Below are 23,435 nucleotides of genomic sequence, written 5' to 3'. Positions count from 1 at the left end.
TTTTTTTTAATAAGAATTTTATCAATTTTTTTTAATAAGATTTTATCAATTTTTTTTAATAAGAATTTATCAATTTTTTTTAATAAGAATTTATCAATTTTTTTTAATAAGAATTTATCAATTTTTTTTAATAAGAATTTATCAATTTTTTTTAATAAGAATTTATCAATTTTTTTTAATAAGAATTTATCAATTTTTTTTAATAAGAATTTATCAATTTTTTTTAATAAGATTTTATCAATTTTTTTAATAAGATTTTATCAATTTTTTTTAATAAGTTTTATCAATTTTTTTAATAAGATTTTATCAATTTTTTTAATAAGATTTTATCAATTTTTTTAATAAGATTTTATCAATTTTTTTAATAAGATTTTATCAATTTTTTTTAATAAGATTTTATCAATTTTTTTAATAAGATTTTATCAATTTTTTTTAATAAGATTTTATCAATTTTTTTAATAAGATTTTATCAATTTTTTTTAATAAGATTTTATCAATTTTTTTAATAATAATTTATCAATTTTTTTTAATAAGAATTTATCAATTTTTTTAATAAGAATTTATCAATTTTTTTAATAAGAATTTATCAATTTTTTTAATAAGATTTTATCAATTTTTTTTAATAAAATTTTATCAATTTTTTTTAATAAGATTTTATCAATTTTTTTTTAATAAGATTTCACCGTGAAAAATCGGCGTGTGATGCTTAAGTGACTAACGATACGGACTGCCGACCTGGGCGTGCCAAGTTCAAACCCAATTGTTTCCATAACACCATATTCATCTACGGATGTTGAGAACCTTCGTGTGGTCACTCTCATTTCAAAACAAAAGAATCTATTTCACTGCTGATTTGTACGGATTTATTTTGACTACGAAAATTTTATTTCGAACAAGCATTATCGATCGACCTACCAACTGGCGGAAACAAAACAGACACATTTAATGAAATAAATATAACTTTAAGGAATGGAAGATAAAAATAATTTTGATTTCTTGACAGTTCGCGATTTTTCTTATATTGCTCGACTTTTCAAATCTAGTAGCATTGCAATTAACATTACCAAACACACACACACACACACACATATACATATATATGCCTTCATGAAAATTTTGCTGTCCTATACTTTAAAGAGCCCCAACTTCTACTAAACTGTAGGAGAGAAATAGCGAACAACTGTGTTCACAGGATAAAAGTTACTCTAGGATAGATATACAAAATAATTTTTAAACTAACAAAAACAATAGAAAATAAACAAATAAAAAATAAACATGCATATACATAAACTATCGCACGCACACACACACACACACACATATATATATATATATATATATATATATATATATATATATATATAACATATGAAAAAAAAATTAACCTAGATTTAAAAGAGGTCAAGACACTAGATATCTACGCTAAATAGCACACACAAAGGAATGAATCAACCGGAGGTCAAACGGGCCTTTTCCTGTAAGTGTCTGCTCATTGGCTGATTAGGAAAGGCGCGGTGGATACTAGAAAGCTGATTGGCTAACTAAAAACTCAATAGAAGGTGCGTATATAAAAACGCCAGACAACCACAAAATTCTCGCATAAGCCTGAAGAATCCTAGAGTGGATGAAACGCGGAATATTCAGTGTAGCTTAATCGCCATATATATTTTATAACTTACTAAATAGCTCTACATACGTATTGAGCACTGTTGAAATAAATACTTAAAGTTTACACACAAATTTATACTTTCGTATATTAATTTTATGTGAGTAAATGGAGTAGTTATATATATACATATATATATATATATATATATATATATATATATATGACAATGTGTGTGTGTATATGTGTGTGTACATATATATATATGTGTGTGTGTACATATATATGTATGTCTATGCTTATACATGTTTAAAAAAATGTTTTTTACTCCAAACAAGATATAATGCTACATTAACGTAAGGGGATTCTATGTGGGACCAAATTTCAAGGGATACCATATAGGGAGTTGAACAGCAAGAAGTCTGTTAACATTACACTTGAACTTTTGTATGTCAATACAGTCAGGGAATCAGAGACTCGAAAAGGAATTCTAAGGTCTAGTAATTTGAGGCATAGATTTATTTGAGTATAAGGCTTTCCGGAATTGAGGGATCTCGACAGTGTAAGGTGGGATTTTGCTGCTTGTCGGGTTACGTCCAGGGGGCACAAGTTATTTGAATTCGTTGAAGCACATTCCATTAAAATACTTGTAAAATGGGCACAGGGCTGCAATATTTTGTGAATGGGACAGAAATTGTAGTTTGGTTTATGGTGCAAGATCTATTTTTTAGCGACTCTTTTTGTACCCTGTCTAAGTGTGAGATGTCAGATGCATCATCGCAGATGGGGCAACAATACTCCATGCATTAACGAATGGAGACTTTGTAGAGGGACAGGATATTTCAAGTGTGAGTAACTTTCTCGCACGGAAGAGAAAGCCAATGTCCTTTGCAGCAGCCTTGGCAACAGTCTCGATGTATTCGTTCTAATTCATATTTCCTATGAATGTTAAGCCGAAGAGTTTGAACGAAGAGCTTTCAGTTAATGCATCATGGTTGAGAAAGTTTTCTGTAATTATTTGGTCTTCCTCTAAAGTTTTAACCATTTCCTTTAAGTCTGTTCATTCGTTTTCTGTTCGTGTCTATTATGGATCGTTGTGTCATCAACAAATACACTCATCTCGAAATCAATTATATCAGTCATTTATTAATATTAGAAATATAGAAATAAGATCTAAGAATCAACTAATGTGGCGTACTCTCGTTTATATGTTTTAACCAACGAGGACAAGTTTGATTTTTCTCTTATTTAAGAAAGATTTATGTTAAGTGTTATTTCAGTAATACCATATGATTTGATTTTCACGAGAAAACCATAGTGCCATACTCTATCAAAAGCTATATATATATATATATATATATATATATATATATATATATATATATATATATATATATATATATCATAATTTAGGAATTTACAATTTGTGATTTTAAAAAGTTAAATTTCAAACATAGAAATTTTATTCTATGTAGGACAAAGAATACAGTATAATAAAATATATTTCCTTAATCCATGAGTTTTCGATGCTTATACATCTCCTCGGAGGAAAAATATTAGCAAATATTATAAAAGGTTTGCACCTGATTTGCTAAGAATAATAAGCATAGAATATTAAATTAAATGTTTTTAAAGTTTTTAAATCATTTTAGCTACATAGAGTACGGGAAATTGGATATTGATGCAGCAAAAAAAGGGATATTGAACTTCAAATCGAAAGTGTATGCTAAATCCTGTAATGGAAGTTCTTGGTATTCGGCAGGTAAAAAGATCCAACACGTATTGTAATAAATCCAAGGAAGCTGGTAACAATCCAATATATACATATTTCTACAGTTTTTCTTTAGTTTGATTGGATATCCGGCAAATCTTTGATTATATCAATCTGGTAAAAATTTTTTTTACATATATCAGTTTCAAAATTCAGTTAAAGTTTTCAATCAATTTGTGAATAAAAACTAAAAGATATCTGTAGTCAGGCAAATAAAATTAAATGGAAAAAAAATTAAATAAAAATCGAATGCAGTTTTAGTTATCAACATTATATTTGTAAGTCAGCACACGTGAAAATGTTATAATGTTTTTAAAATCGCAAAATTTAAATTTTATCCTCTAAAAATAAAGAAAGTGAGGGGGAGAAAAAAAAAGAAAAGAAAGGGGGCGTCTAACTTATTAATGTTGAATATGAAATGTCTAGACAGGATTTAACACGATTCAAAAAATAGGTCAACGTCCAAGCTAAGAGTTAAAAGTTAAAGTAAATGTTTACTTTAACTACAACAGAACACTGACCCATAAAACTTGTTTTTTTAATAAGTTTTCGGGGTTGCTGACAACGAATCTGATATTCAAACCCGTCGCAAATTTATCGTTTGCATAGTATTAACCCTTGGACTCTCACACTATTTTGTGCCGACTCACCGCCATCGTTTATGCTATTCTTACATGACGCGTTCGCGCATGGGCACGCGTAGTAAGGTGACTTGTCACATCGCGGAAGAATTTTTTAGCAGACATTTGAAATAACAAAGTTTTCAAAAACCAAAAAAATGTGGTTCATTTTTCTGTGTTACATAGTTTTTGATGCTTTTTTTATTGATCTAAAAAAATAAGTTTTCACGAGCGATTTCCAAAAACATTTTTAGTTTTGTCTTTTTAAATTTTTTTTGGGGAGGGGTTATTCAATTATAAAACTTGTACAACATTTAACAGGTGCTTCTGCAGTTTAATTTACTGTTTTTCCATAAGTAACGCGCTGACATACACCGAGCAGAAGAACTGTTTAATTTTTCACAAAAATTCTGTTTACATTAGGTGTAGGGCGGTGGAAGGGCAGGGGCAGGAGGACGGGTAGTGTCGCGCGCCTCCACCGTCCGTCACCTAATGTACACAGAATTTTGTAAAAATTTAAACAGTTCTTCTGCTCGGTGTATGTCGGCGCGTTACTTACGGTAAATTGGTGGGGGGGGGCGTTACTTACGGAAAAACGGTAAATTAAAATGCAGAAGCACCTGTTAAATGTTGTACTAGTTCTATAATTGAATAACCCCCTCAAAAAAAAAAAAAAGAAAAATAAAACTGCTTTTGTAAACCGCTCGTAACACAGAAAAATGAACCACATTTTCTTGTTTTCTAAAACTTTATTTCAAATGTCTGCTAAAGCATTTTTCCGCAATATGACAGGTCACCTTACTACGCGCGTCCATGTGCGAACGCGTCATGTAAGAATAGCATAAACGATGGCGGTGAGTTGGCACAAAATAGTGCGAGGGTTCAGAGGTTAATACCATGCAAATGGTAGATTTGCGACGTGTTTGAATATCAGATTCGTTGTCAGCGACCCCGAAAACTTTTTAAAAAATTATTGGTCGGTGTTGTGTTGTAGTTAAAGTAAACGTTTACCAAAGTTAAAAAGGCGGGAAAGACAAAAGAAAAGAAAGAAAAACACTTCTGTTTATCTTGCTCTTAACATATAATGCTGAAATTTAAAGTAAAATCCAACGTATATACTTAATGATAATAATATTTAACTGAAATATTAGTTTGATTAATCTGTAAATATTGCATATATTAACAAGGTGTATTAACTTAAAAGGATATAATAAAAATAATATTAGTAGCCTTAAAAATAATGATTATATATATAATAAAAATGATTATAATAAAATTATATATATATATATATATATATATATATATATATATATATATATATATATATATATATATTGTCCTCGCCTTACCTGCCTTATCCATTACGTGATATATACATTCAGAAATGAAGGTTAGGACATCTGCAGTAGAACGGGCTTGTCTAAATCCATACTGCCGGACAGAAAGAAGTTTACTATCTACGATGTGCTTGGTTAAGATTTTGGCGAACAAAAGGAGGGAAATAGGGCGATAATTGAGTAGGTCACTTCTTTCGCCAAAATTATTGATATCATAAAAGCTATTTTCTCAGCAGTCAGAAGAGCAAGTTTCAGTTTGTTGAATGGCTTGGCGAGAACTCAAGCAACCTCAGCGGAGCAGTTTTTAATAGTATAGCTGGGATGAAATTAGGCTCCCATGCCTTCGAGGTGTCTAGGTTTTCTATGATATTACCAACTTGAGAAGAGGTGATATTTAGATCACCGAGTGTGATTTCAGTCCGCACAGGAAAAATCTTGGGAGAGTGAATTGCTGAGTTCAAAATGGAGGCAAACCGTATGTGTATGTTTATATATGTGTGTTTTTATATATGTACATATGGTAGCTTCCTTCAGTCTTGAAAGATTATGGATATCCACTTTAAGGTTGCCTGAGCATGGACTGTTTTATAGCAAGAGTTTCTCAACCCCAACCACACCTTTCCTGAGTCGGCGTTGTTCAATACCAGTGGCAAGTGTAGGTTCAGAACGACTGGAAACAATGCCGAGATAAGCGGAGAGCACATACAGCACCTAGAATTCCCTAAATGCCCATATATCTGGTACTAGCCAGGCTCAACGTTGCTTAACTTTAGTGATCTGACGAGAACCGGTGTGTTAACGTGATTATGCCGTATATGTATGTAGTAGTGATGGGACGATTCCAATATTTTTTTCGATTCCGATACAATTACCGATTCCGATTCCAATTCTTTATAAATCTCTAAATATTTTACTATAAAATTGTTATTTTGTTCCGATTACAGTAAAAACATAACTTAAATGTGACGGGTGATCTAGAGATTTTAGTCTTACTGGAAGTTTAAATCAATAAATATTATTTTATTATTACTGCAATCAGTAGATGTTTTATAAAAAGAAAATGAAATAAAATGGATAAAGGAATCGGTTTTGGCACCGGAAAATAGACTCACATTTTCCCGGTTTTAATAAACGAAAAGGTTCCGAGTTTTCCGATTCCGATTAATCGTCCTCAAACTAATATGTACATATATTAACATATACATAACTTTATATAGATATGCACACGCATCTCTCTCTCTCTTTCTCTCTCTTTCTCTCTCTTTCTCTCTCTCTTTCTCTCTCTTTCTCTTATAAAATAATGAAACTATTTGGCTTTTAATTGGTATATATTTTCATAAGTTACTACCTAATCCTACTCACAGAATTGAGCACTATTGAAGAAAATACTAGCGTAAAATATATCCGTATAACTTTTGTGGACGCATGAAATTATATATATATATATATATACTTCGGAAGAGTTTTTTATTTGACAATCAGTGGTTATGTAAACGTGAGATTGTAGGTTTACAAAATATTACTGGCAGTAATATTCTATAAGTTATCCCATCTAAACAAGAATTGCTCGATATGCAAGATAGAGCAAATAAATTAAAATTGTAAATCAATGAATTTCAAAAAACTCTCATTGAAATGAAATGAAGTGGTTGAGTTTCATATCAAAGAATTTTTATTATTCTAAGCAAGACAAAGAATGCTTTAGAAAATTAATCTCCTTAACCTATAGGGTTTCGATGTCTACCATCTCATCAGAGGAGAGAAAATATTAGCAAATAGTTATAAAATAGTTATAAAGGTATGCACCCTATTTGCTAAAGTCAGTGAGACATGCTAATATTTTCTCTCCTCTGATGAGATGGTAGACATCGAAACCCTATAGGTTAAGGAGATTAATTTTCTAAAGCATTCTTTGTCTTGCTTAGAATAATAAAAATTCTTTGATATGAAACTCAACCACTTCATTTCATTTCAATGAGAGTTTTTTGAAATTCATTGATTTACAATTTTAATATATATATATATATATATATATATGTATAGGAAAACAATAAGAATGGAGAATGAAATCACAAAAACTATATATTCGTGAATATAGAATGGTTCATTTATTAAATAAGGGTGCACAAACGTTTAGTTGGGGGATAAAAGAGACTCTTTATACCAAGGCATTTTCAAGCCTAATGCTTCTCATCAGAAGAGTAGTAAAGATGCTTGGTAATATAATTGGATGCGACCATAGACGTCACATCCCCATTATGTTACCTAGCATCTTCATTACTCTTCTGATGAGAAACATTAGGCTTGGAAATGCCTTGGTATAAAGAGTCTCTTTTATCCCCCAACTAAATGTTTGTATACCCTTATTAAATAAATGAACCCTTCTATATTCACGAATATATAGTTTTTGTGATTTCATTTTCCATTCTTATTGTTTCCTATATAAGCCCCAATGAAACTTGTTGAGCTTTATATTATCCCGATAAGTCTCCTCTTATAGAATTGAATTGAATTGACTCTCCTCTTCTAAATCACTAAGCTATATATATATAATGTTCGAATTTCTCGACCGGCAGTAATTGTAACAGCCTGCATTGATGATTCGCGAAAGGTCGAAACACTAGTTTCTGTAAGTATTTAAACATTATTGTAGTAATGATATTATCAGCTCCTTTAAGGATGCGGTTATTATTGTTGAGCATTTTACAGTTGAAATGAAAGTCGGTCGCTTAAGCTTACACGCATAGATCATCATTAGATCTCTATGAGCGGACGTCTCGGCATTTAAAAATGTTTAAATTTCAACGAAATTTCTCGCGGTTAAAGTTGACCGTGTGGGTTTGTTCCTTGCTAATGGAGTCAGAGATATCTTCGTGGTCGGGTTCGGATCTCCCGACTGGGTTATCGTGACACCCTGCACTGATGATTCCCGAAAGGATGAAACACTAGTGTCTGTAGGTATTTACAAATTATATATATATATATATATATATATATATATATATATATATATATATATATATATATATATATATATATATATATAATATGTGTGTACTAGACATATAATCAGAGAGTAAAACGCATAGTATTGTCTTTTAATAACATTCAGAGTTTTCCTAATGACTGATAGGTCATGAAGTTCACAATGAGTTGAGTTCATCTTGTATTTTGAGAACATTTGCCATTCATATAATGCACTAATAGGTTTCTCAAGAGACAACAATAACAAAGCGCGTTCTATTATCCAGTAATGGGAATAAGGTAGGGTGTTGTCTGCTTCACCCCAATTATGGAATAATCCAATTATCGATAACAACAAGAGAAAATAACTCTAATTATTGTCAGGAATTTTTCTAGTTTTTGTTTGTTAAAAATGTCTTTTTAGCGGATAAATGAAGTCTATTTGGAGGTCGTCTGGTTCCGATTGGGTACAGTATATTGGTTTGTACGCATGCGTAAAACACTTATATGAATGTACTTTATAGCAGTTCTTCCCTTTTAGAGACTTACGCAAACTATTGAATTTAGTAGCCAGTGCTAATCTGTCTGACCAATTTAGCTAGAACTTAATACACACCAGAAGCCAGAGAGAGAGCTGATATATAAACAGCCTTTGATGCGTTATTGTGCATAGATATACATGCCTTTTTTTCTGGGTCATTACTAAAATCTGTATGTACGAATTATTGACTGAAACGGGACTAGGTCCTGTTGTGCTCTACGAAGAAAGACCGTTTAAGTACTTATTTTTCAGGTAGTTTCACGTGGTCTCTGTACACAAACACGCTATCGCCATCTAAAATGATCGTACCAAGGCCAGTCAAGGACCACACACCTATTGAATACTAATTCGCGATAAAAGTTATGTTTTAGGGAATTAAGCAGATGTGAAGTGTAGATGCTTTCGTAAATATAACAAATAACAATGGATGAAAGGGTCACCAGTTAGCAAGTGCTTAACAAAAACATGAAGTTTTGTAAATGAGAAATTGAGAAAACGAAATTTCATAACTGTGGCGAAAGTAATGCAAAACGTGACTTACACAAGCGACGGAATCAAGAAAGGAAAGAGAAAAGAAAATCTTCCTTCTATAGACGATTTATTAATATATATATATATATATATATATATATATATATATATATATGGCATTAATTTGCATATGAGGATAATGCTTGTTGTGAAAAGGAATGAAGGGGAAAACACAGAGCAGTCTTCTTTTTTGGACAAATGAGAGAAGATGAGAATGGTCTGTGAAGATTAGAGTTGAAATCGAGAGTTGGCAAAGAATAGTTTGAACGAATATTCATTATTATTTTAAACTCTTAGTTTGATTCAATAACAAAACATTTTTATACAAGTGATAAGAATATAAAAGTTTCTTGATATTAGTGTTCATTTATGAAAACTTATATTTAGTAAATGAACTTAAGTAGTCACAAGTCAAAATCCTCATAGTGGAAGCGTGGGACTGTATATGTGTGCGTTGGTCTATCTTGTTCTTGTTAGAGAACGTGTAACTATAAGAAGCAATTAATTTCTCTTAGCCTGACTCTTGCTAGTGTGTAATATGTGCACAAGATGAAGACGGCTGGTTTTGCGACTTGCCTCCTCCGTGACAAAAACAAAAAATCATTATGTATGTTAAACGCATTTTCTTGGGATCCTGTTTAAGGTGCAGTTGGCTTGAGAATTCTGGGAAAAAGTAAGTTTTTTATCAGGTTAGATAAATGACAGGTGACACCGGAAACTATCGGATATGCGCACACACAATGATAGTGAGCTGGGCAATTCCAGGTGTCGAATCCGATTGCCGAGCAGATGACGTAATTCGTAAACAAAGGGATTGAGCTACATTTCGATGTCCTAAAAATTACCTCACAAACACAATAGAACAATAGACATACCGATTCAAGGAATGGCAATATAAGAAAACAACACAGAGGTGTGTGTGTGTGTGTGTGTGAGAGAGAGAGAGAGAAAGAAAGAGAGAGAGAGAGAGAGAGGACAACCGGCATGAGGCGAAAACATTTCTGAGTTGTCGCACACCTAAATATCGACCATGCTGTCTAGTCGATAATCTTTAATATAAATCTCGCCTGTCTGTTTAAATGTATGTATGTATGTCTCGCAAAAAAACTTTCTACAGAGGCGACGAATTTTCACGAGATCGGTATCATTTTGAAGCTCGACCCTTCGGACGACAAAGATCGAAAAATTGGCAAAAAAAATAATTCCTTCACCCTCAACTGGGCACTTTTCTACAGGGAGAGATTGCTTTTTTCGCCGAGATTTTTGATTGACTAGTCTTGATTTAAACCTACGTCAATTCCTGTTTGGCGATGGGCGCAACAGTTAACGTGTCACGTTTTTTTTTTTTCGCGTTCTTTTTCTCCGTCGCGGTTAGGCGTTTGAACCTGCCTGCTTTTCCGCCTTCACGTCACGAGTTCGAGCCTGTCTGCCTACTACAACTTTTTATTTTGCTCAACACACACCTACAAACACCCGGGCAACGCCGGGCACCGAGCCTAGCTGTAAATAAAGCCGACTTTGTTATTCTTTCATCTCTTATGATATTAAAACTAACAGCGTGTATATGATTTCGCACACATTTGACAAAGATGCAATGAGAAATTCTATGGACGTTACAAACACACTAGACAAGCTGTTATGTACAATAGTTATATAAACTAAACTATATAACACTTATAAGAGCTTTTAAGTTTGTATTGACATTACCCTCACATAAACGTATTACTTTTGGTGTTTGAAACGATTTTCATTGATTGAAAATATTTTGAGTCAACGCGTTCCTGTGAAAACTTGATTTTGAAGGCAACCAAGAAAATGAATTCAGACGAATCTGAGAAAAAAGGATTGCTATTATTGGGATTTACATTTTAGTGTTTGTCAGAATTAGGATCATACGTTACAAAACCAGTCGAATAACCCAATTACAGCGAGAAATACAATTAGAAGATAACAGATTTTAAAAATAGATATTAATATTCTAAGTATGTATTCATAAAATAAAACACCCTGAGAATTTCAACTGGGTTTATATAATAATACCCAGTAGTAAATATAACTATTCATATTAATATCTTCATTTATACATCAACAAAAGCGTCACTGGCATGACGATGTTTCGATCTGTAGTTTTAAAATCTATAATCTTCTCAGGTAAAAATGTCAAAACAAATGAAAGACAACATTCTTTGCTTGAATTGTTTTGAGTACAGGTCTAAACATTGTAATGACAGGCCGCCTTTTTACATTTTTGTATTAATATTAGTGTTGGAACAGTTAATGGAGAATTGGAAAAATCGGAACTTTTGGGAGTATCGGAATCGGAAATGTTAAGCTTATTTTCCGATAATATTCCTTTAATTGTTTTTTTTTGTTTTATTTTTTTTAAAACTTAATTTTCCACTCCTCGTACTAAAGATAAAATGATATTCATCGATTTTAAAATACAAGAATAAATTAAAATTTCTAGATCATTCTCAAAAGTGTGTTTTACGTTTGCAAAATTATGTTTGCATGGTAAATAGAAAATAAAAAAATTTTTTAGACCTACATATCAAAGAATCGAAACCAGGAATTTAAAACAGAATCAGTTATGGTATCGAAATCGTGAACCATATTGGAATTGTCTCACCACTCATATTACTCGGATTCTTCGGACTACTGTTCACATTTTGAGTGTGATATTCACAATGTTTCGGTCGATCTTTCCTCCGACCTTCTCCAAGTGTATCTTGCCGAACTCTAGGAATATTTCTGTTAAACTCAGCAAATTGGACAGAATTAGAATGGAACCCTATATTTACTTCATGGGAGTAGCATGCTCTTGTTTCGTCAGCCATGACTGAGTAGAGGTCCTAAGTAATTCGCAATTGTATTTTTCGGTCGCCCACACCGAGAATCGAACCTTAAACTTTCAGGAGAATATCACTTAATTGATTTTTCCAAGTACTCTAATCACCGCGTCACGGTTCCTTGCGGCGAATTCCGACCAAAACGTTGTGGAAATAACACTCAAGATTAGACCAGTAGTCTGAAGAAGCCAGATAATATGAATAACCAATCCTCATCTAAAAAATTCAGAAACGTTGTCTCATTACTAATATATATATATATATATATATATATATATATATATATATATATATATATATATAAGAACAAGTAGTTCATAAAACATGTTAAAAAACACTTAGAAAAAGAGTTAAAACATTTAATTTAAAAAGGAAGCACAAAATAAGTGGATAGTCCTTAATCCGCGGAGTTTCGAAGAAATACTTTTTTCTCATCAGAGGGTAGGGATTAGCAAAATGCGGGATCGGATTTTGCTTGCCAAAGTATTGAATGTTTAAAAGTGTGTGTGTGTGTATATAATGTATATATATATATATCTTTGTAATAATTCATATGTAAAGTAAAACAAAGCTTCCAATAAATATTGTTATTCGCTCTATTTAATGTTAACTAATGAGCTTATCTTTTGTAATTGAAATTGGCAACGGATCACACACCTCACGCCATTCCCAGACTGGACTTAACTATCGTTTGCTCAGTTCTACTTGGAATCTTTTCTTATCTTTATCCAAAAATAAATGAGTGGCTCCTTAAATAAAATTGATCGATCGTGTCCGTTCACTGATTATAATCTAATGTTTGCATAGTTTTCTGTCTCGGGTTTCATACACTAAATAAAAAAGCATTTGTTCCTATCTTCAAACGGATTACGTAGGAATAACGACTCTTCTGCAGAAACCCCGCTTGCGGATACACACCGTTCTGTATCTGCGCCAACTAGAATGTATAAAGCTGTACTTGCTTTCTATGTTCGCCCGTTCGCGAACCATTCCATATAATCATATTTTCAATACTTGGATGAGTTTATTAATTTTGATCAGATCGGATTATTCAGATTATTGTTCTCATCTTGTATGTTATTCTCACAACGTTTCGGCCGATGTAACCTCCGACCTTCTTCAGATGCATTTTGTCACTTAGTAATGGGAAGATTGTGGGATCGTTTTACCACTCCAGAAGATATCTCACTACTGATGCAATTCCCTATCTGTATAAAAGCCAAGTAGGTCCAAGGATGAAGTACTGCTGCCACATCTGGGCAGGAGCTGTTAAAAACAGACTATCATGCCTTGACAGAGTACAAAATAAACTTCGTGGCTTAGTGGGGGATGCCATTTTCTCTTCCCTGCAACCTCTCTCCCACAAGAGACGTTGCGAGCCTGTCTTTGTTTTATCGTTATTTCCATGGCAAGTGCTCGTCTGAACTCCAATCTCTGCCCCTATCGCCAATATTTCACGACAAACACGCGTCTAGCTGAAACCACTGTCATTAATTATCCCCACTCTTTATCTGTGCCTAAATCAAAGCGTAGATTCCATGAACAAAGCTTCTTTCTTAGAAGTGCACGACTGTAGAACTCTTCCGTTCGCCTATTTCCCACATGACTACAACTTGGATGTCTTCAAGTCTAACATAAACAAATTCCTGATGAACCGCCCCCTTAAGTAAGACACTTTATCAAATCTCCAATACTAACGATTACTGTACACGCAATAACCCTTATCCCCGAGTCGCTTCCCGGCCTTGATAAGTGGTGACCTCCATGTAAAAAAAAAAAAAATATATTTTCTACGGAATTTTGGATAGAACCAATTATTTTATCCACGAAAGTACCTCGTCTCAGTTCGTTTCAGCAAGGGTAAAAGTCTAAGGGAGTTCGTAATTGTATGTTTTGTGTTGCTTTTATCGAGGATTGGACATTCAACCTCCGGAAAACTGTCACTAAGAATTGAGTAATGCTAGACGCTTTTCTCATTTGGACAACAGGTCTTTGCGCAAGGAAATTTATAAGAATAATATTGAAGATAACAATTAGTAGCTCAAATAAATGTATTAACCGCCATCTTAAAAAATTGTGAAACATTTTATCAAAGAGGATATAATCGTAGGGTAGTTATTCATGTTTCGCATTCATATAAAAATCCAATGTTTTAACATATTTTATTTCTAACTTTAAAAATATATAAAAATGGGGTTCCTTTACAATATAATGTAAAGAAATATAAACTATTAGCAGATGTAACCGGCGTTGCCCGGTATAAAACGTAATGTTAAAGTCCTTTAATAAGATAATAAAACAACGGAAAGAAACTGAGATATGTGCATGCGAGTATTATGTTTTTCTAAACAGTTCTATTTGTGCGTAAAAAATACACGAGCTGAGATCGAAACCTAAAGACAACGAGTCAAATAAAAATTAAGACAGCTTGACACGATCTTTAAAAAGTGTTTTCAAAATTACTTGTTTTTTTATATAAGGAATCTTTTATGTGAACGATTTGCGCATGCGCAGGCGTAAAAAAGTTGACAAACAGATAAAAATCTGATGATCCTCTAAGTATCAAATTTTCAATTTTGATTCTTTAGCAGCCCTTTCTCCCAGATGAAGATCGATTAAAAAGTTTTCCACGTGCCTGAATGTTATATACTAAATTTCAAGGCTGTGGATCAAAGGATTAAAAAATTCGTTCTTAAAAGTTGTCCTCGCTCACATATTCTTACTTTTATAGCTAGATAGATTATTAAAAAGTAAGTCTTGTTATTCTGTCAAACTGTTACAGTTCCTGCCAAGAAGAAAGAGAACAACTCTACAGTCAATACTTCTACAATTTCAAATGTGAAGAAACGTAGGGACAAGCCTATACAACATGCACAGACATTTATTACGATGCAATGATTAGTCACTGTTCTTTTCCAGTACAATACAAGCTCAGATCTTGTATTCAATAGTTTTTTTTCGGCTTTATGGGAAATTCCAAGTTTGTTGCTGCCGTTAAGTTTTGTAACACTTTTATTGGGCTTTGTTGTATACTGTCAGATATCAAACATATTCTTTTCCGGTAGTTTTGTTTGGTTTCCACACGTTTGATATCTTCCACAGATCATGCTTGTCGAAATCTATACACAAGATTCCGAAGATCATTGCTATGTGTCACAGGTGCGTGAAACAATTGAGTTTTCTTCTAAGTGAAGACACAGAATTTATATTGGATTATTCGGACTACTATTCCACACTTTTTCAGCATTAAAGGTACTTATGACACGACTAAGGCTAAATAATCTACCACATACTAAAAATGCGAAACACATTATTTATAAAAAATATTGTAAATTATTTTTATATGCACAGCATATGCAGGTGCACGTTGCATTATTACATCAACCCATATTGCACAGTACAGCTCTGTACGTTTTTGTTATTACCTTACTCTGATGACTTGCAATTGATGAAATCAGTCAGGGATGCATAGTCCGGACAGTAATAGCCAGTCTCAAGCAGATTTATAAATGCTCATCAGTCATGGTGAAGCGATGGTTGGACTTTATGGTCTTCATGTTGGAAAAAGCTGACTCACATAAATAAGTACACCCAAATAATGCAGTGAAGAATGTAGCACATTTACTGGTATTGTGGTCCTCTGTGAGTAAGTTCCATAATTGTTCATGAGCTCGGCATCAGCTGAATGCCGGCTTATAATGTCAGAATCTCATCCCTCACTCCAGAAGAATTCAAGTTGCAATTTTCGATGCGAGTGAAACAACCTCAGCATCTTTTTAGAAAGGGCAGCATATAAATGTAACGATTAGCTGGTTTAGAGCGAAATCTTTAAAGCGTTTGTCGAACTCTGACGAAAGATTTCTAATTTGTTTTATCTAGCGTGAATTCTCAAGTTGCGCACATGACTGTTCTTGGGTGTCTAGCTTTGTCGCGAGGTTCTGAGTTTGCCAGAACTAACGATTTGTTTTCAATACAATGCGATCTATCTACAAAGTCTCTGTGATCGACCTCTTAGTCCCGATCTAGGTAATGGACATCCCTCATCTACAATATTTCGGCCGATGCAAACTCCGACCATTTCCATGTGCAACTTTTCGAACTTTAAAACCTGTAGGAAATTGCGAACTCAAACCTTTATTTAATCTAGTTTTCCATATGGACCAATCGTCAAGAGAATTATTAAACAATCGATTTTACGTAACTGAGTTCTCTAGAGGAAGGCAGTCTAAGCCAGGCAAGCAGTGGTGAGAAAAATTGTTCACCAGCCTGGGTCGTCATAACTTTGCTTACAGCATTGTGCGGCAAACAAACTAGAAAATCCTCCGCCATAAAATAAACATAAATGCTTGTATTATATTCGTTCAATACACATTTTTATTTATTATAGTAGTAAAAGTTACCAATCAAAAAGCAAGATTTTTGTGACGTCAGAAAATTAAAAAAAAATTTACATCTGTGGTGTAGTCTGTAAATTTTATCTCTTTATCGCTGTCAGATATGCATAATCATGTTTGTTGCACTTCTACAAAGATGGGTGCTGTGTGAAAGGTGAGATTGGGGTTGACGAGCTAATGACGTAATGATAGTGCGTCTCTCTCCATCGTATTCTATGATTTTGTTCGTGAAACCTTTTGCTTTTATTGACACATCCTTTCTTGGTTCCATAAGAGGTCAATATATGTGTTAAAGTCCGACATGGTACTTTCTTTGTTCTCTGCAAACCTGGAATTTGTATGTATGTACACTGTCAAAGTTCCTTTATCCAACATTCCTAAGGTCCTTGCAACTTTGTTGGCTCCCTCCTCTCTCTCCCTCTCTCTCGCCGCCTCCTCTCTCTCTTTCTATATATATATATATATATATATATATATATATATATAGAGAGAGAGAGAGAGAGAGAGAGGGAGGGAGAGGACAAAAATCGAGGAAGTTATGAATGCAAAATTCAAACGATGTTATAGTAAAATAATAGATGAATAAAACTTAAACAAATACATGTTTTACTAGCCAACAGGCGCGTTGTTTTTCAAAATCTCACAAACAAATTTGAAAACGAGGTTTGAAGTTAAAGTTCAAGGTAACTAATTATAAAATAACTACAAACATTGGAATTATGGTCGCCTTACTTGTGACCGCTTTCCTCATTCGACAGAAATTGTGATGATTTTTTTTCTGGGTCGTGATCGTAGCCAAAGAGTTACAAGCACACCTACAATTCAGTTGACTCTTTGAAAACTGCCATTATTGAGGAGTTCGCTGCTATAGATATAATCGCCAAAGCCTGTGACTCATTTTGTGCTCGCTAGACCTACAGGTTTCTGCATATACTATTTTTGTATTTCTTGTCGACGTTTTCTTTTTGCCAAGTGTCTGATTTTTCTGATATATATATATATATATATATATATATATATATATATATATATATATATATATATATATATATATATACTAATCATAGTGGGGGTGATAAGTAGTTAAATGGATTAATCCAAATCTTATAAATACAAGACTGATAAATTAAAAAAATTAAAAAATGTATCCATTTTAAATGTGGAAATTGATGAATCGCACAGGTAAGAAATTCATTTTTACAGTATGAAAAAGTTAGTAATTGCAATTAAGAATAGGAAATTGGATCAAATGTTTGTAACATGTCTTCTTCCTAAGATTAAGGGTGGTGATGTTTGACCAACACTGCTGGGGAGCCATGATGTAATATACTGTTTTGTTTTTAAATCCCCGAAACAGTGTTTCATGGTAAACAACTGATGATCCCTTGAAAAATAAATTATTGGTATTATAGTAAATTCGAGAGCGAGTTAATGCAGTGATTGCAGGTGATTAAATGACTTACTGACTAGATGGTTTTCTAACGAATGATAAAAAATATTTTTTGTATAGTTTTAAAGGTTAAAAACTTCAAAGACTATATATATATATATATGATTAAAAAGAAGTTCTTGATAACTTTCTGAACACGTCTGCATAATGCAAGTTTTTATAATAATTGAACATTTTTCGAATGGGAGTCGGAGTTTATAGTTTTCATCTTAGTATTGATGCAGAATTTTTTACGAAGTCGAAGATAATTCCGAGACACTCAATCCGACAGTATCTGAGCCATTTAGGCTGTGGCGTTTTTTTTTCCTTTGTCTGGGGGTATGATGACATGCAGTTACAGAGACCCATTTTCCAAAGCCTAACCTTTTGTATTTGAGAAGGGACTAACTCATTGCTAATCAGTTGAGGTGTCCTTTACTTGGAAATGCCAAAAGTACTGTCAGATATTTTTGTAAGAAAGGATACTCGTTCGCGTTGGGGTTTCAGTCTCTATTTTCCAACCTTGTATTACAAAGTTATCTTCGATTAGGGTGAGTGTCACCAAAAGTCTCAGAAAAAAATAATTTGATAATAAAAATAAGTTTTTATGTAATAACAAATTATACAACATTATTCAGTTTTAAAGTTTCCAAATTTATTATATTAAAATTGTAAAAACAGCATATCGTATTCCATATGGTTGATCACAATGATGTAATACCGCCAGCTTGTATGAGGAACTATCATCACTGTATTTCTGTAAAGCCAGGCTTAATGTGTACTGAATACACATTTCTGAATATAGAATTTTGTTTCATTGTAAAGACGGGTTAATAAATGAATTTAAAGCATTACTGGGCAATGTTGGATATGTAAAAGTAACGGTTTATAATTGTATCGAATTGAAAAACCGTTTTAAACCGTTCATCCAGTGAAACGAGATCTTTTTGAACGTCCAATTAATAGTGAAATAAAAAGTTGTTGTAAATTTAAAAAACAAAACAAAAAAAAACATTTTTTTTTTCATTGCCGAAAGCGAAAACGAAGCCATGTCGTAAATTTAATGACTTATCAATTTTTGGATCGGTTTATTTTCTGCGGCATCAAATTTCCCGATTCCAGACGTCAAGAAATATTTATTACTTCTGTAGTTCCAGTTTAATTGCAATCTTCAATACATTTATAAAAAAATATATGGACGAAGTTCGTTGGGATTGATTTTTTTTAATTTTTAATTTTTATTTTTTTTAGAAAGATGAGAGAGAAAGGTTAATATAAAAAACAACAGACATGCGTCCATTAAATATTGTGTGTGTTTATCGACAAATATGCGAAAGGAGTCTCGTGAGAAACCAATCGTTTTTGATAGATCAGGTTCATGTGTGACAAACCAACAGAAAGGCATTTAAAACTCATGCGTGACAGAACAACGATAGCGTCGTTTCAAATGTATATGTGACAGACTATATGAAAAACCATTTCAAAATTCAGGTACTAGAGATTAACCGATGAACAGAACCTGTCATAGAAATGTTTGGACGTATCTAAAATCAGATACGTCCATTCAATCTGCGTGTTTAGAAATAATAGTTCTATTTAAAACTGAAGATTAACGGACGCAACGAAACTGTTTTCTCGCAAAGAGGAGAGATTAAAACAATGAGAGGCGAGGGATTTATTAACATTAGAGTTGAAGACTCGCGTTGTAGTCGGTTGGAAGGCAGTACAATAGTCTTTTTTCTTTTTACAGATGGCAGTTTTAGTAGAGAAAGTTTATTCATGAAAATTCGGTTGGATTTTCAGTACGCAGGGAGAGAAAATATGTTCTTTACTGTGATTGTAGCAAAATGAGCTTTTGCTGAAATTATTTCACGGGGAGTGATCAGAGATTGGCGCTCAGACGGGCAATAAAAATAACGATAGAATAGGAAGATAAACTAGGCAATGAAAGATATCACTTCCCACTAGATTTCAAAGTCGATTTTTTACACTGCCAAAGCAAGTGCTACATTTGTTCTGTACTAGATACCAAGTTTATTTCTGACTGGACGCCCTTTAAACTTGTGCCATATGCCACACTTGAACCGTCTAAGAAAGCATTTGTTTGAAGTGTTCGTCCAATATTGGGTTATTTTAGTCCTGTTTTCGGCCATTTCAATGTCGGCGTCGTTGCCGCCATTAATATTCTGATGTTATTTTTCTCCGTTTTGTCTTTTTGTAATAAAATGATTTATTTTCGGAACTTAATATCTTTTATTTTGTAAAAAGGAACCAAAATAAAACTATCCGAGACGAAGAGAAAAGAGGAGAAATGATAAATCGTATTTTGATGTGAGTCTTTCTGACCTGCGACGTTCTCTCGAAAACAATATTTATTTGATTTTTCATTTGGAAACTAATTAAAAAGGGGGGATAACTCTAATAAAGATGCGTCCAGTAAGAGTGTTTAATGGTGAAGCTTAAAATAAAAAGCAACGATACGTTGTACTGTGCGACTTGCACAAAAGTTGAGTAAATGAATTTGCTTTTTGCTAATTCAAAACAAGTAAAACATGATTTGCTAGCTTTACAATTAACAAGACCGATAGCCATTAGTCGCGTGCTCTCGTGTAATGAATGAATGCGTGAATGTAGGATTGACATGAAATTCTTAAAGATAAACTAAAATGACCTAAAAATGGACTGAAATGACTTAAATAAATAAAAAGTAAATGACTTAGAATGACTTTAATGAACTTAAGGATGAATTGAATGACCTTAAGAATGACTTGAATGCTTAAAAATAACTGGAATCCTTCAAAAACAACTTGAATGATCTGGATAGCTTTGAGACTGACTGGTTGTAAAGTGAGTGATCATTTTACATTAAATTAATACAGAAAATGTGATCACCCACTTTATATCACAATAAGTATAGCATGTAGTAAGAACAGATACTACACTTTGATCTTGGCCAAAAGGCCAAGAAAGGGGTTTTTATTTGCCCCCCCCCCCCACCAAGCACATTAGGCACAAGGCCGATTTTTAAAGTGAGGAGTGAAGGGGAAATGGGGACCAACTCCCCGGGGAGTAGGGGAGCTGGATAGTGACAATTGGTATGAAGGGTTTCCCCTACATTGACAAGGTCTTATATGTGGGGTTGCCCAACATATGGTCTTTGCTTGCTGTATCTGCCGGAACAGATACTATACTTTGATCTTGGCAAAAGGCCAAGAAAAGCTGTATTTATTTGCTCCCCCACCGAGCAAATTAGACACAAGGCCGATTTTTAATGTGAGGAGTGAAGAGGAAATGGGGACCAACTCCCCGGGGAGTAGGAGAGCTGGATAGTGACAATCGGTATGAAGAGTTGCCCCTACATTGACCAAGGTCTTATATGTGGGATTGCAGTATCTGCCGGAATAGATACTACACTTTGATCTTGGCCAACATTCCAAGAAAAGCTTGAAAAGTTAAGAACAGCATCTATTAACAACAGATCTTTAATCTTAACCAAAAAGACCAAGCACAAAATGTTTCGCACTCGCCCGAAAACGTTTTAAAAATTATTTAAATACAACCACACCCCGGAAATTGCTCTTCATTAAATTTTTAGTTATACGAAGTATTTTTAGCACGTTAAAAACGGGCAACAATTATAAACTGTTGAATCGGTTCTTTATGCCAAATTGATGGTTGAATATATTTAATTTTGTTCTCATGTTTGCATTAATATAGGTTAATTCCTAACTTTGCATCAAAAGGGTGTATTGATACTTAGTTTGCTCCAACTAAAAACAAAGATTTGCATAAAATTTCAGCAAAATCGGCCCAGGAATTTCCTAGAAAAAGTGTAACGAACTAACTAAAAAAAAGTGTAACCTAGAAAATAAGAACATTAAAATTATAAACTAATGTTACATTTATTGCTTATACGCTTCCTGGAACGGGTATTATTATTATTATTATTATTATTATTATTATTATTATTATTTATAATATAAATCTCACCTGTCTGTTAAAATGTATGTATGTATGCATATTTGCATGTCTGCTTAAAACTTTCGATAGAGGCGTCGGATTTTCAGGATATCGGTATCATATCATTTTGAACCTCGACCTTTGGACGACAAATATCGAAAAATTGGTCAAAAACATTAATTCCTTCACCCTCAACTATGCAGTTTTCTACAGGGAGGGTCGATTTTTTTCGCAAGCATATTTTGTAAGTCATTCAACCTTCGTGTTCACGACGTCGCTTAAAAGGAGTTATTTCGACCGCTCGTGACGTCACAACCACGGTAGGCATACGGTAAGACAGTTTTGTTTCACCTCTTTACCTCGCATTACGAATTCGAACCGGCTTATTACTCATATGTACGTACATATATATATATATATATATATATATATATATATATATATATATAATCTGTTTTTGCTCAATCAACACCCTTACACACACCTCCACTTTCTTTTCCGCATTCGTGTCACGAGTTCGAGCCTGCCTGACTATTTCAACTTTTTTATTTTGCTCAACACACACACACACACACACACACACACACACACCTCCAAGCAATAAAAAAAGCAAAAGGATACAAGGGGACTTTCACTGAGTTTTCATACATGGTTTAATTTGAAGAGAATTGACTCGGAAAAGAGTAGGAAGACTAGTGTTCTAATAGCTAATTATTTACTTTACTTTTTAACAACTGAAATGAATGGCGCAGACGGACAGAGATCGATGTAACATTTTACATAGATTAAGTTCTCTACATTATTGGCGGTGACTCATTCGCACGGTTTTCACGAAGAGATTGATTTGAAAACCGTTTTTTCTTGCTCGTAAAACGTGACGTCACTGTTTTGTCTAGAGTTTTAGCTGCTGCTTTCTGTCTCAACTTTATAGTACCCATCCGTGAGAACGATTCTGCTTTGCAGATTAGGGTCATTATGACATGAACTAATTGTGATCCTTGTCAGAACTACCAATAGTTAACTTAATCACTGATGTAGAATCCTCAATATATAACAATAATTCATTTTCTTGGATGGCTGTCTGCAAAGATCATATTAATTTCAAAACCAAGAAAGATGAGACGTCTATAACATACCAATAGAAAAACTAGACTATGACCTAAAAGCTTCGGTGATCGTCTTGCCTCGGTATGTCACAGATTTATAATTCATGGAGACTGGTATACGTGTTGTGTAAGAGTTTCTCACTATAAACCAATGATTTACAGCCCCGTTTCTGCTGTTTTTCGAATATACGAAATCTTTTATGGCGACGGAGGATGTGAAGTGCATAAAAACACACCGTGGTTAAAAGAAAAATTACGAAGAGACGAAATCATTAGTCTCATTTCGATATGTTAACTTCTTTTAAAAATGGAAAATATTCAATC

At 33.2% G+C, this 23,435-nt stretch overlaps 1 protein-coding gene and 1 pseudogene across 2 annotated transcripts in view; one reads left to right on the top strand and one right to left on the bottom strand.

The window, feature by feature from the left end:
* The window catches only part of LOC145294078 (adhesion G protein-coupled receptor L1-like), a 1,162,895-nt gene that overhangs the window by 331,845 nt on the left and 807,615 nt on the right, over positions 1–23,435 (top strand). The window lies entirely within an intron of this gene.
* On the bottom strand, positions 20,892–21,019 carry LOC145294313 (U2 spliceosomal RNA; annotated as a pseudogene).

The sequence above is a fragment of the Euprymna scolopes genome, chromosome 15 (assembly GCF_053919585.1).
Source record: "Euprymna scolopes isolate OS-2025 chromosome 15, ASM5391958v1, whole genome shotgun sequence".
Classification (NCBI taxonomy): Eukaryota; Metazoa; Mollusca; class Cephalopoda; order Sepiida; family Sepiolidae; genus Euprymna; species Euprymna scolopes.
The sequence above is the reverse complement of the archived record's forward strand: the minus strand, read 5'-3'. Positions and strand labels throughout refer to the sequence as shown.